This window comes from Lutra lutra, chromosome 17 (genome assembly GCF_902655055.1).
Source record: "Lutra lutra chromosome 17, mLutLut1.2, whole genome shotgun sequence".
In the NCBI taxonomy this organism is placed as follows: Eukaryota; Metazoa; Chordata; class Mammalia; order Carnivora; family Mustelidae; genus Lutra; species Lutra lutra.
In genome coordinates this window covers 38,569,404-38,581,296 of record NC_062294.1, presented here as the reverse complement: position 1 = coordinate 38,581,296, position 11,893 = coordinate 38,569,404, and the positions used below count along the sequence as shown (strand labels likewise).

Genomic DNA, 11,893 nt, shown 5'->3' with positions numbered 1-11,893 from the left:
ATTCAATGTTCTTATTAGGTTCATTGATTCGTCTGTTGATTCTCTTGTTTTCTATGTTGATGATCATTTGACCAAAAAACAAAACAAAAACAATGTTCCATAATATGGGTGGACCTTGAGAGCATTATGCTAAGTGAGATGAGAAAGACAAGTACTATATGATATCCCTTATATGTGGCATCTAAAAAATCAAAACAAACAACAAAACCTTGGAAAACAGTGTGGAATGGGAGTTACCAAAAGCTGCGGGTGGGGGAGTGAGAGTTTAAGAGTACATACAAGATGGGACCAAGGAGGGAGACAAATCATAAGAGACTCGTAATCTCAGGAAACAAACAGCGTTGCTGGGGGGTGAGGGGAAGGGATGGGGTGGCTGGGTATTGGACACTGGGAAGGGTATGTGCTCTGGTGAGTGCTGTGAATTGTGTCACACTGATGATTCACAGACCAGCACCCCTGAAGCAAATAATACATTATATGTTAATAAAATAAAAATAAATAAATAAATAAGTAAATGCACAATACCTTAAAAAAAAGAGTACGTACTTGTCAATAGTAGATAAATAAGTCCTGGGGATGTGATGCACACTGTAGGAATTAGGCAACAGAACTGTATTATAAATACTGAACTTGCTAAAAGACCAAAATAAGAAGCAGGAGAAGCAGCAGAAACAGCTGTTTTTTTGCTTCCCATCCTTTATCTGAGTGTTCTCACTTTACTGCACCGCCCAGTACCATCAAGTACCATGTTCTGGCCCTGCCAGAAAAACATCCTTGTCTTCTTTCTGACTTTTGGTTTTTTGTTTGATTGATTGATTGACTTTAAGTAATCTCTACACCCAAGGAGTGGCTTGAACTCACCACCGGGAGATCTAGATTGCATATCCCACTTACTAGGCACTTCTCCTTCTGATTTTTAAAAGGCTAAGAAGATTTGGGTTTTCGCCTAGTATTTAAAGTGGGTGAAGGCAGCCATTAGAAATCTTGAGAAGGAAGGCTGGATCGAGGAGAGCGAGACAGGAGGCAGAAGGATGGATCCCCTAGAAATCCTTGAAGCTGAAGCCGTGCAGACGAGTGTGGCAGAGGGAGGTGGGACAGAACTGATGGGATTCTGGGACAGATTACATTCCTGAGTGAGGATCCAAGACTGAAGCCCTATTTGGGGGTTGGCTGCCCCCAAACAGGGCTGGAAGAGATGGTGATGCTCTTCACTGAGGGGAGCTTGGAGGAGAAGCAGATTTGGGGAAGGAAGTTGGGTTCGACTTCCAACACGTTCTCCCACTTGGGGCTGTGGAACACCCAGCGAGGGGTCTACCAGACGTGTGACCAGAAGTATATAGAACCGAGGGCAATGGGTCTGGGAGAGGACAAAGATTTAGGGTTCTAGGCTTAACAACTCCAAGTGGTATTAGTGAATTTCACAAAGCGCCTGGCACATAGGGGATAGCCGCTAGTAGAACTGCCAGGATTACGCTCACAGAGGCGGGAGTTCAAACCAGGGATGGACAGACATCCTAGGGCCAGCCCAGAAGCCAAGGGGGCTGAGGCCGGAGCCCTGGGCGACAACAGAACCGGAGGGTCTGAGGACGCCGAGGAGAGATAGCAGGAAGGGCGCACGGGGGAAGCCTAGGTAGGAGGACCGAGAAGGGAGTGACTGCAGAGTTATCTGGGAGTAAACGCGCCCTCTCGCGAAAGGCCAAGCTTTACCCGGACCTGTCTCTGAGAAGCCCGGGCTAGCACACTGTGACGCACGCACCTCTCCTCCCACCGCCCTGGGGTCCAGTACTCTCCAACCCCGCCGCACTCGACAGTGGCCCCGCCCTCGGCCCGCCCCGCCCCGCCCCCGGCCCGGCGGAGTGCCGGCGCGGAAACGGCCCCGCCCACATCCCCGCCCACAGCTGCTCCGGCGCCGCCCCTGCCGCGGGGTGCACCCCGCGGAGCCCCGGAGCCCGACCTGACCAAAGGTTCGCCCCCTCGCTTCGCGCGCGCCCGACTGGCCTGGACGGGGAGCGGCCCGCTCGGTCTTCACGGCGGGAGTCGGGACGGCGCGAGGCCGCGCTCGGGGCCCTCAGCGCCTGGCGGCCGCCGCCGCTACCGCCAGGTTCTAACTGCGCTCTCGCGGCCGCGGCGGGGCGGGGCGAGGCAGGGGCGGGGCCCCAGGGACGGCGGGCGGGGCGGTATCACGTGGGTAAACACGCTGCACGTGGAGCAGAGCCTGAGCGCGGCGGGCGGTGCGGGCTGCCGGCTGGCTCAGCGAGGCCGGCTGGCTGCTGCGCGCGGCTGGTGCCGCTCCTGGAGGCCGCGACCTGTAAGGGCCGCGCGCGCTAGGCTGAGGTGCAGGTCCTCCCATTCTGCTCCTGGGAGACAGTGGCACTGAGGTCGGGCTTAGCTGCGCCAGGCCCTGTCCTAAAGGATGTAGCAAACCTGTGATAGCCTGGTGCGGTGGGCACGGTCCCATCTCACAGATGGAAGAGGCAGCACCGGAGCGCCTAAGAAACTTTTCCAAAGCCACGAGGCCAGAAAGTGGTGCGCCCTAGGTCCGGCCTCCTTGCTCCTTCGTGCGTAGGTCCGGGTCTTGTTCCTCACGTCCTGTTCCCACCCGAGGAGTTGGAGTTGGCAGGGACACTCGGGGAAGGCCTAAGGTTCCCGGTTTGTGCGGCAGGGTAGCAGGGGTGCCCGCCTCCACCGGAGGCTCAGAAGACGCGTTCGCCAAATGGGGGCAGTAGCTTCCGCCCAAGCGTGGGGGGGGATGGACCTGAGGGGGGTTTCTGGTCCAGCGTCGCCGCAAGACCCTTCTTGTGGGACTCACCTGTTTCTTCAGGGAGCTGGGGGTCGTCAGCGCCCCTTGCATCGGGCAGCGTCCAAGACACTCGTGGGCTCCTTCCCGGAGCCGCCTCCTACCCTGGCCGCCCTTTCTCTTCTCTCCTCCTCCATCCTTCCCCTCCTGCGCCCGCCCTGCGAGACCCCGAGGCGCCCCATCAGCACTGGGCCGCCGCCCGGAGTCAGGACTGGCGGATACCTGGGAGGGGTGGACAGAGTGTTCAGGATTCAGAGGAGAGCGTGTCCTGGCCCCAAAGCGGATCTACCTGGCTCCACGGGCAGTACCCAGCGCTCTGGCAAGTGCACGCGCGACTCGGGCTCCCTAGGTCCGGCAGTCCCTGAGGGAGTACTGGGGCCTCCCTCAGGGTTGGGACCCTGGGTTGGCTTTGGGGGTTCATCTAAGCTGGTTAATAGGATTAACCAATCCCGCTTCTTACACAGTATAGACACCTGAAAGGGCCCCCTACCCCCTTCCATTTGACCTTGGGCGAGAGGCTGAACCTGAACCGTCCTGTCTCAATTTCTTATTCTCTAAAACGGGGTGGTGGGAGACTTAAGTGACTAAATAAAACCTTGGCGACAGTGCTATGCACGCCGTGGTGCGCACCCATACTCTGGCTGGGAACTGTGTTTTCCTGCTGCGGGAATCCAAGCCCAGCCCCAGTTCTTTACTCAAGATCTGTTTCGTGGAAGGTTCCTGGCAAGCACCTTTGAACAGTGACTTGCCCTGATGCATTCGCTGACAGGTCAAGACAGTGACACAGGCCTGTGTGGTGCCCCAGAAGCTGAACCCTCCTTGTTCCCTCCTTCCCACTCACCTACCTACTGACCAGCCTCAGCTTGTCTCCCTCTGATAATGCCGCTTCCTCTGCCCCACCCCCATGGGAAGACCAGAGGTCTAGCATGTTAGGCCACACCCGTTCTGAGCCTCCCTGAACTGCAGTGTGAAGCTGGATGGGGCACCTTTATTCTACTGAAGAGGGAAAGTCTAACCACAGTGGTTTTCTGGGTAGCAAACAGGCTTTATGCATAAGAGGCCCAGGCCTGGGGCTTCGGCTAGTGAGGACCCTCCCGATCTCTGTCTTTTTCCTCCTGGCTAAACTAGGGGATCACAGGTTTTGGTTTAAGGAAGGAAATGGAAACACAGGGAGACCTAGGAAAAGCCAGAGGGAAAATTGGAGGAGGGAGGGGAAGGTAGACCTCAGTGGGGTGTTGCTGCCACCCCTGAGGCAGGATGTTGGGGCAGGCATCCTCACATGGGTGTCTGGAACCTACCCTGCATGCTAGGCCGGACACAGGCAGTGGCCACACACCTGCAGCAAGAAGGATCCTGAAGTGGGATTTTTGCAGCAGCTTCAGATCTTTGCTGTTTCAGAGGGTTTCTGGTGTTTATTTCTGTATTTGCTGCTTTCTCAGAACAGCAACATGTCGCTTCCTCTATGGAGTCAGGTAGTTGGGATGGGGCTGACTCCAACCCTGCTCCAGGGCCTGGCCGCAGCCCACATTTGGCCAGTCAGAGCACTGCCTCCCTCTGGCCACAGTGATGAGAGAAAACATGGTCATGTGACCCATGCTGGACCAATGAGTGTCATCCTCAGGACTCTGGCTAGAGGTTCTGGGAAGGAGGTGCTTGCTGGTAGGAATATTACCCTGGAGATAATGGCAGGTGCCATCTGGAGGAGGAGGTCAACACAGAACAAAGCAGAGCTGAGCAAGGGAAAGAGACAGATTCCTGATGATAGCATATGAACACCCAGATCCAGCCATTCCTGAAGCTATGTGTGCCCCTGGGCTATCTAGTTAAAAGTAGCCGTGAATTCCTTGTTTCTCCTGTTTGAATTTGTGTTTCACTTGCAGCTAAACATCTTTATGTCATCTGGCCATCTCATTTCTTGACGAGAAGGCTGAGACTTGGGGGCTCCAGGCCACATGGCTTATCAGAGGTTGATCTGAGCTACAGTTATCTGGAGAGTGTCTCTGGCAGGGGGCTCCTGCCTCCTACAGTCTCTCTCAGTCTCCCGGTCTGGCCTTCCTGACCAGTGAGTCTGTAGCCTCCCAGCCCACAGATAGTCTTGACTGAATATTCTCTTGGTCAGTGCTCCCTGAGTGTGTCTTGTCCATAACCGTACCTCAGGACCAGCCATTGAGGCTTTGGGCAAACACTGGGGGAGAGAATTAATGAGTCATCAAAACCCCTGTGCCTATTTGGGGTTTGGAGGAGTTCAGAAAATCAGGAACTCCCAGAGTTTCCTCTCTTCATTCTGCCCCCTGCCCTTGGCATGCCTGACATTCCCTTGTCCCTCTTTCACTGATGACTTTACCCGAGTCCTTGCTGCAGCCCCTCAGTTCTTCCCTGGACCATCTCGTGGACGGCCGTATGGCCCATCTTGGGCAGTGGAGTGAGGGATGGGCTTTCACTCTAATTCCCTTGCCCCACACCCCTTTGCACCACTCCAAAGGCTCAGGCACCCCAGAAATGCATCCAGGAACACCCCCAGAGGGGCCATGGCTGCTCCCCCTACTCCCCATCACGCCAGAAGGGGCGAGCAAGAATACACGGGAGGAGAGGGCTTGTTGCCGGGCACAGGCTGTGCGCCTCCCAAAATGTGCAGTGGCACATCTGCCCAGAGAAAAAGGGAGGCCTGGAATCGCAAGCTTTGTTATTTTTACTTTTCGGTGTGAGGGGCCATCTGTGCAGGTTTGAGCTTGTCTGGAGGAATGAGGATTTGCAGATGAAATTCAAATGTAGGATTACTTTGCAGGCTGTCACGCTGAGACTTTCTGCCCGAGCTGGGGTGGCTGTGACAAGACTTCCAGCAGCAGAGTGTGCCAGGGTCCAGCAGCTGTTTGAGGTGAGTGAGTATGTGGGGCCCTCCACCAGGGCATCGTCAACCCCCATGGTGACAGTGGGTCTTCTCAGTGCTGGTGCCACCAAGGCTGCCCGGAGGGACCTGGAGCACTGGCTGAACACACTGGTCCCCGTCGCCTGCCAGGAGGCCATCTGGAGGTTAGGAAGCCAGGTGGAGAAGGAGGTGGGCAATGCCAGCGTGAAGAGTTGCCTCTTCCTCCCAAACGACCTCCTTGAACTTGCAGCAGCACACCCACCCTCGGCTATGCCCACGGCCCCCGTCATCAGCTGCAGGACACCACAATTCCCCTGCATGGAAACCAGAACTTTGCCATCCAAGTGGCAGGTGGAGCTGGCCACTTGGGCCCCCGCTCTAGGACCTTTCCACAAACCAGGGCTATGGTGGGGAAGGGTGTCAAGGTGAAAAGGGGGACAGGAGGGTCATCCCAACCCCATTCTAGAAGCTCTTTCTGAGCCATTGCAGCCAAGAGTCCTCTCACGGGGCTCTCATTTTAGCTCCCAGCTGCTCATAGGTCGTGCACCAGCCCGCATCTCCTGCGAGGGAAGTTAATCTCCACACAGCAGCCTAAGTGCCAGGTAAGCACATTCGTCTGGTTAATTTGTGATAGGAAACATTGTTTCTGCGCTAGATGCTTTCTTCGGACCTATCCAGGGCCAGATGTCCACAGCCCGTGATGGGGAGGCAGCCAGAAGGAGAGGACCGCGAGGTTCAGCACTTCTCCGCTTGGAAACTTCGATGCCATTCCTGACCACTCCTCCCAGGCTTCGGTGGGTGGGGTGGGGGCGGTGGTGACAGACAGGGGCAAATGCTCTGGGGCTCTTTCAGTCATCTCTATTGTTCCAGCACACACACCCTTGCCCCATTTATGCCAAATAGTGAAACGCAATACCAGTAGACGGGGATTGCGGGAAGAAAGCAATCCATAACCTGTATTTTTTCTTCCTCAAAAAGAACCCTTGGGTGAGGAATGTGATTCGAGGTGCACCAAGAAGGGTTCTTGGCCCTGAAATGCTGCTCCAAACACGCACACTCCTAGCCACCCAGCCACCCACGTCAGCGAGGGTACCTGTCCACTGGATTACGGCAAAGCAGGAGGCTGGCAGGGCCTGGGGACAGGACAAATGGCCACTGCCAGTGCCGTTGCCATTGCCTGGGTACCAAAAGGACAGGGGGCGGGGCCCAGAGGAGAGCTTCCCGGGTCCTGCTGGGCTCCAGGCTCACTCTGGGCCTGACTCGCTGGGGCAGACAGACCTTTTTTTTTTTTTTTTTTTAGACACAGAAACAAAAGGATGAAATCATTAGCATCAATTGGGCACATTCAGTGGAGATTACTGACATGCCATTGTTAGGAGGATAAAAGAAATATAATTAATAAAACCCGCCCAGCCCGCCTTTTGTGCTCCCATGAATTCTTTATTGGCACCTGCATCTATCTTGTCCACAGACGAGCCCTCTCCTTCCACTGCCCTGGACGTCGCTAAAATGAACGGTGCAGAAAATCACTCCCGGGATCTGAAAACTCATCTTTTCCTGCTGCAATGTGTCTTCTGGTGCCTCCGTGCTCTCCCTCCCAGGGCAGAAGTAGAAAGAGCATTTTGTAGCCCGGCAGCACAGATTCTATTCAAGGAAGAACAAAGCTGGACCCCAGCTGCCCCCACCCCCACCCTCGGGGGCCCTGTCCAGGGCCACCCTGCACAGCCAGGTCCCTTTCAGGCACCAGCCTTTGGGTGGGGGTGGGAGCATTTTCTGGAAGCAGCCCCGGAATCACACTTACCCCCTGTCTGGCCTTGACGTGCCTGAGATGGGCCGAGTGTCAGAGGTCACCCTGAGGGTCATCAGGCCTCCTGGAGGACCTGGGGGAGGTGGGGCATCCCTCTGCCCCTGGCCAGCTTCCAGCCCACCTGCTTGCCAGCCTGCCCTCTGCCCTGCGCACTGTCGCCCTCGTTCTCCACCCACCCTTGATGTCAAGAGAAATGAAACCTCCTTTGCATGACAGGAAGCAGGGAAGTTCCCTGAAGTGTACTGCAAACCTAAAAACACCCCAGCCCGGGCTTTCATCACCACCTGGAAGATCAACCTTTGAAGAGAAACAGAAACCCACTCTTAACCCGAGAGCCTGGGATCCCACTGAAAGAAAATGCTGTGGCCTCCCACCCACTGGGCCCTCGAGGGGTCTGAAGCCCGAAATAGGTCAGTGATGAGCCGAAAGCCCCACAGCATCGCGCGGGGAGCCGAGACTTTCCCGGAAGTCCAGGAATCTGAAACTCCAACGCCTGTGGGAGGCAGACAGGTAAAGATGTCTTTGGACACCACAGTGCTTTGTCCTGATCGTGAACATGCTCAAATAGTCCGGTCTCTCTGTCACTTTCCTTGGACCTTTCTGCTCTCTTCCTTTGTACTCTTTGCTTGCTTTTCACAGTTCAGGGCACAAGCATTTGTCTTCTCTGGGAGGTCAGCAGCGTGCGGATGAGGATCAGCGGTAGGGACTCCTGAGCCAGGGGCAGGGGGCTGTGGGCACTCTGGCGGTCTGCACGTTGTGGGCCCTGCCGGCCAGGCTATCGGGGCCTGGGGGGTGGACACAAGCCTATGTGAGCTCTCCCACCTTTCACACATCGGCTCAAATGTTTCAAAACCTCTTTGCAGCCCAGATACCACAGAGCCCCCCACGGCAGCACCAGCCCCACAGCCCAGATGGGCAGCCTCTGCTTCTCCCCCTGAGAGCCCCAGGGACCCTGCACAGATAGAATGTATTCTTCTGGGCATGGAAGAGTAAGAAATTTAATGAAAGTGACTACACATCTAAGAACCAATCCATCTCCCTGCTCATCCAGGGAGTGAATATTTAATAAGCGCCTATCATGTGCCAGGCCCTGAAATGATGTGCTAAGCAATGAAATCAATTGGCAAGCAATCACTGAAAAAGAAAAACGGGAGGGGGTGGGTGTGTATGGGTACTTGCATTTTTAAGCAATTTAAGAGATATAATTAGATGAAACAGCTCTGTACAAAACCCAGCAAATGTTTTGTCCATGCATATGTTCGTGTCTGCATAGAAAAGGTTCTGGAGCCACGAACCCTATTTTAACACCCAAACTGTTAAGGATGGCACCTCGGGCATTTTTACTTTCTCTGTTGTACATGTCCATAGAAGTCTAATTTATCATATCACACATGTTCTGCTTCCACAATCAGAGAAAAGCCAAGGAAGTTAAATAATAGCAATTTTCACGGGACGAAAAGATGGCTGTCGCAAGTTCTGGAGCCACCGTGGGAAGGCAGGCTCTCTCCTGCTCCCTGGCTGGGAGGATTGATCGGCATAATTTGGGGAATTAGCTGACCACACCTGGTAAAGCCGCAGGAGCACACGCCCTTTGACATGTCGGTTTCCAGGTCTGGGGACGTGCCCAGGAGAAATCCACACACATGGCCCACGCGTGTGCGAGATGTTCATGGCAGCGTCGTCGGTGACGGTGACGGCATTGCTGACCTACTCATGGGCTGGCCTGGGAGGGACTTTATACCTCATGGGAAAGTCACAGAAGAGAAAACTCTACCACAGTTAAAAATAAATAAATCCGGGACACCTGGGTGGCTCAGTGGGTTAAGCCGCTGCCTTCGGCTCACGTCATGATCCTGGGGTCCTGGGATCGAGTCCCGCATCGGGCTCCTTGCTTGGCGGGGAGCCTGCTTCCTCCTCTCTCTCTGCCTGCCTCTCTGCCTGCTTGTGTGTACTCTCTCTCTCTCTGACAAATAAATAAATAAAATCCTTAAAATAAATAAATAAATAAATATATAAATCCAACCCTTTATATGTCCACGCGGGTAAATGTTGAAAATAACGTTGAAAAAGAATAGGAAGTGGTATTATTATAGGTAAGGATGGATGCCACTCTTGCTGGTTTTTAAAACACCCAAAGTGGTGTTTTTCTAAGTCTATTGCTTATGGAGCCAAATGTAAAAGATAAAAGTCTAAAAATATGTGTGGGAATCATTCACACTGACCTCAGGGTGATTATTTCCTCTGAGGAGGAAAGAAAGACAATGGGACAGGGGAGGGAGACAAGGGGGCCCTTCGGTGGCATCCTAATGTTGTAGTCCTTTAAAAAAAATGTGACGAGAAATTGGGGATGGGTCTTCATGTAAGTTACTGTATTGCTTTCTGCACTTAAACGTGTTTGCCTGTCTGATGCGTGGGAGCTGATCTCACTGATGACTTGGGAATTGAGTGGTTTTCCTATGTGTATTGCGTATCGCTAGTTTCCATTGTATTAACAACGGCAAGTGGTGTAAGCAGTTTCCTTAGAAGATGCAAAGTGCATTGCTGGGAGGAGATGCGCAGGTGGAGGAACCCTTCAGATGGGAGGTGCTGGGGACAGCGGTGTGGGCCAGGCAGGGCTGGTGTCCTATGGGAGCTGAGGGTCTAGCTGCCTGTGGATGAGCAGACAGGCCAAGATGCAGGTGCAGAAGTCACTGTGGCCTGGAAGGACAGGTGGGGTAGTCACGGAGGCAGGGCTATTTAGAAATCACTGACGCATGGAGCGCACAGTCCTTCTCCCAGGACGCTGAGAGGCAGAACTCTGGGCTTGTTTCTTCAACTTCCGCCTCCAGACATAGCTCTGAGCCCATCACTGTCCCCTTCACAAACACCAGCTCCCTGCTGCCAGGGACACCCGGCCCGTGTGCAGCCTGACGTGTAAAAGCCCGTTATGACGTGGCCTCTGTCACCTCCACTGCCTCATCGCCTATTTCCTCCACTGACTCGTGACCGTGACTGCTCTTTACCGCTGCAGACACAGCAGCACCCTCTCAAACTGACACACCGGCTCTGCTCCAGGCCCTTCCCATGCCCCCATGCTCCCTCCCTGCTCCAGACAGGCTCACCTGAGCTCTCGGATTGCATCCCGTGTGCTTTCATCTCTAGGACTGGTGGTGCCCAGTGCACAGCAGGGCCTCAGGACTGAGGCCACCTCACATACCACAATGGGGAAGCCAGCATCAGACCAGAACTGACTGCAGTCAGATGCTATGTGAGTTTGGGAATTGGCATTGATCAGGAAAAATGATTTAAGAGACAGGCGGGGGTTAGGGTGTAGGGGGAGTCGTTATTCAATACAGGACAGTGTTGGCCACCCGTCTGAGGCTCCTGGGAAATGGTACCTGGTAAGCCTGTGAAACTGAGCACATCAGCGTCTTCGGGAGTTAAATTTGGAATTGGGATGAGGTAGGGAAAAGTCTATGCTCATTGAATACAAAATACAATTGTCTGTCAGTGCGGGAACTGAAGTATCTGCAGCAAATTATATTTAAGACTCTATTGTCACAGGCAGATTAGCTAATGCTTGATTTTAAGTATAGGCTTCTAATGCTATTACTCCTGGTTCGCTCTGCCTGGCAGGTAACCTTGTGGAACAAATGACTGCATTGCTTGAATAACATATTTGATCAAACAGGACAATTCTTTCAAAAATTGAGTTCTCTGTGGCAATTTGAGACCTGTAATCAGCAAATTAGATGATTACAGCAGGGATAAAAATAGTCTTCTAACAATGTCCAAGGTATAAATGTGATTTGAATTTCAAAATGTTGAACATGTGGTAGGGAAATGCACGGTTGGGTAAATATGACTAGACATTATCAGATTTGATTTCTCTTTCCAACCCTGCTCTGAGCTAGAGCCTAATTTTGCCCGAATAAACGCCAATCTCGTTTGCGTCTGAGTTAGAGGCTAGAAGTCTATCTTGCTCTGTGCTCCAAATCTTAAAGGGCTCACCAGCTTTACTTATCTGCCTTGAGGAACTTAAAGTCCATGTGAACCTTAACATCATTTATCCACTTGGTGTGAAATCCTTGCAGTGAGAAGCTGTCTGAGTTCCACGAGGGGAAGATGGCATTGGAAGGCCTTGCATACCCACTACCTGAAGACCAGGGTTTTCTTTCTTCGGCACGGGGGACAGAGACACCAGAGCAACTCTGGGGAGGTCTAGCGAGTGAACTGTGAGCTAGGGAGTGACATGAGGATGTGGTTTGCTCTACCACAATCCAATCAGCCCTTATGGTTGGTCAATAAGTTACTCTCTTAGCTCCTCCTCTAGCACAAGGAAGTCAGACTAAGGGACCACGTCACCTCCTTCTCTGGGTCCTCCTGCTCACCACCTCTGCCTCAGAGCATTTACTCATCCAAGGTGGACCAGACCTGGCATTTT

At 53.5% G+C, this 11,893-nt stretch overlaps 1 long non-coding RNA gene across 3 annotated transcripts; it reads left to right on the top strand.

Annotated features, from left to right (window-relative positions):
* The first annotated feature begins 1,852 nt into the window (after nucleotides 1-1,852).
* On the top strand, nucleotides 1,853-11,550 carry LOC125089715 (uncharacterized). Of its 3 annotated transcripts, none has more exons than XR_007124032.1 (5): nucleotides 1,853-1,964; nucleotides 5,583-5,680; nucleotides 6,185-6,265; nucleotides 10,612-10,717; nucleotides 11,484-11,550. It is a non-coding gene; the product is annotated as an uncharacterized LOC125089715 (long non-coding RNA). The 3 variants fall into 3 exon arrangements; XR_007124034.1 differs by lacking the exon at nucleotides 1,853-1,964 and adding an exon at nucleotides 2,233-2,334; XR_007124033.1 differs by lacking the exons at nucleotides 10,612-10,717; nucleotides 11,484-11,550 and adding an exon at nucleotides 7,135-7,298.
* The last annotated feature ends 343 nt before the right edge of the window (nucleotides 11,551-11,893 follow it).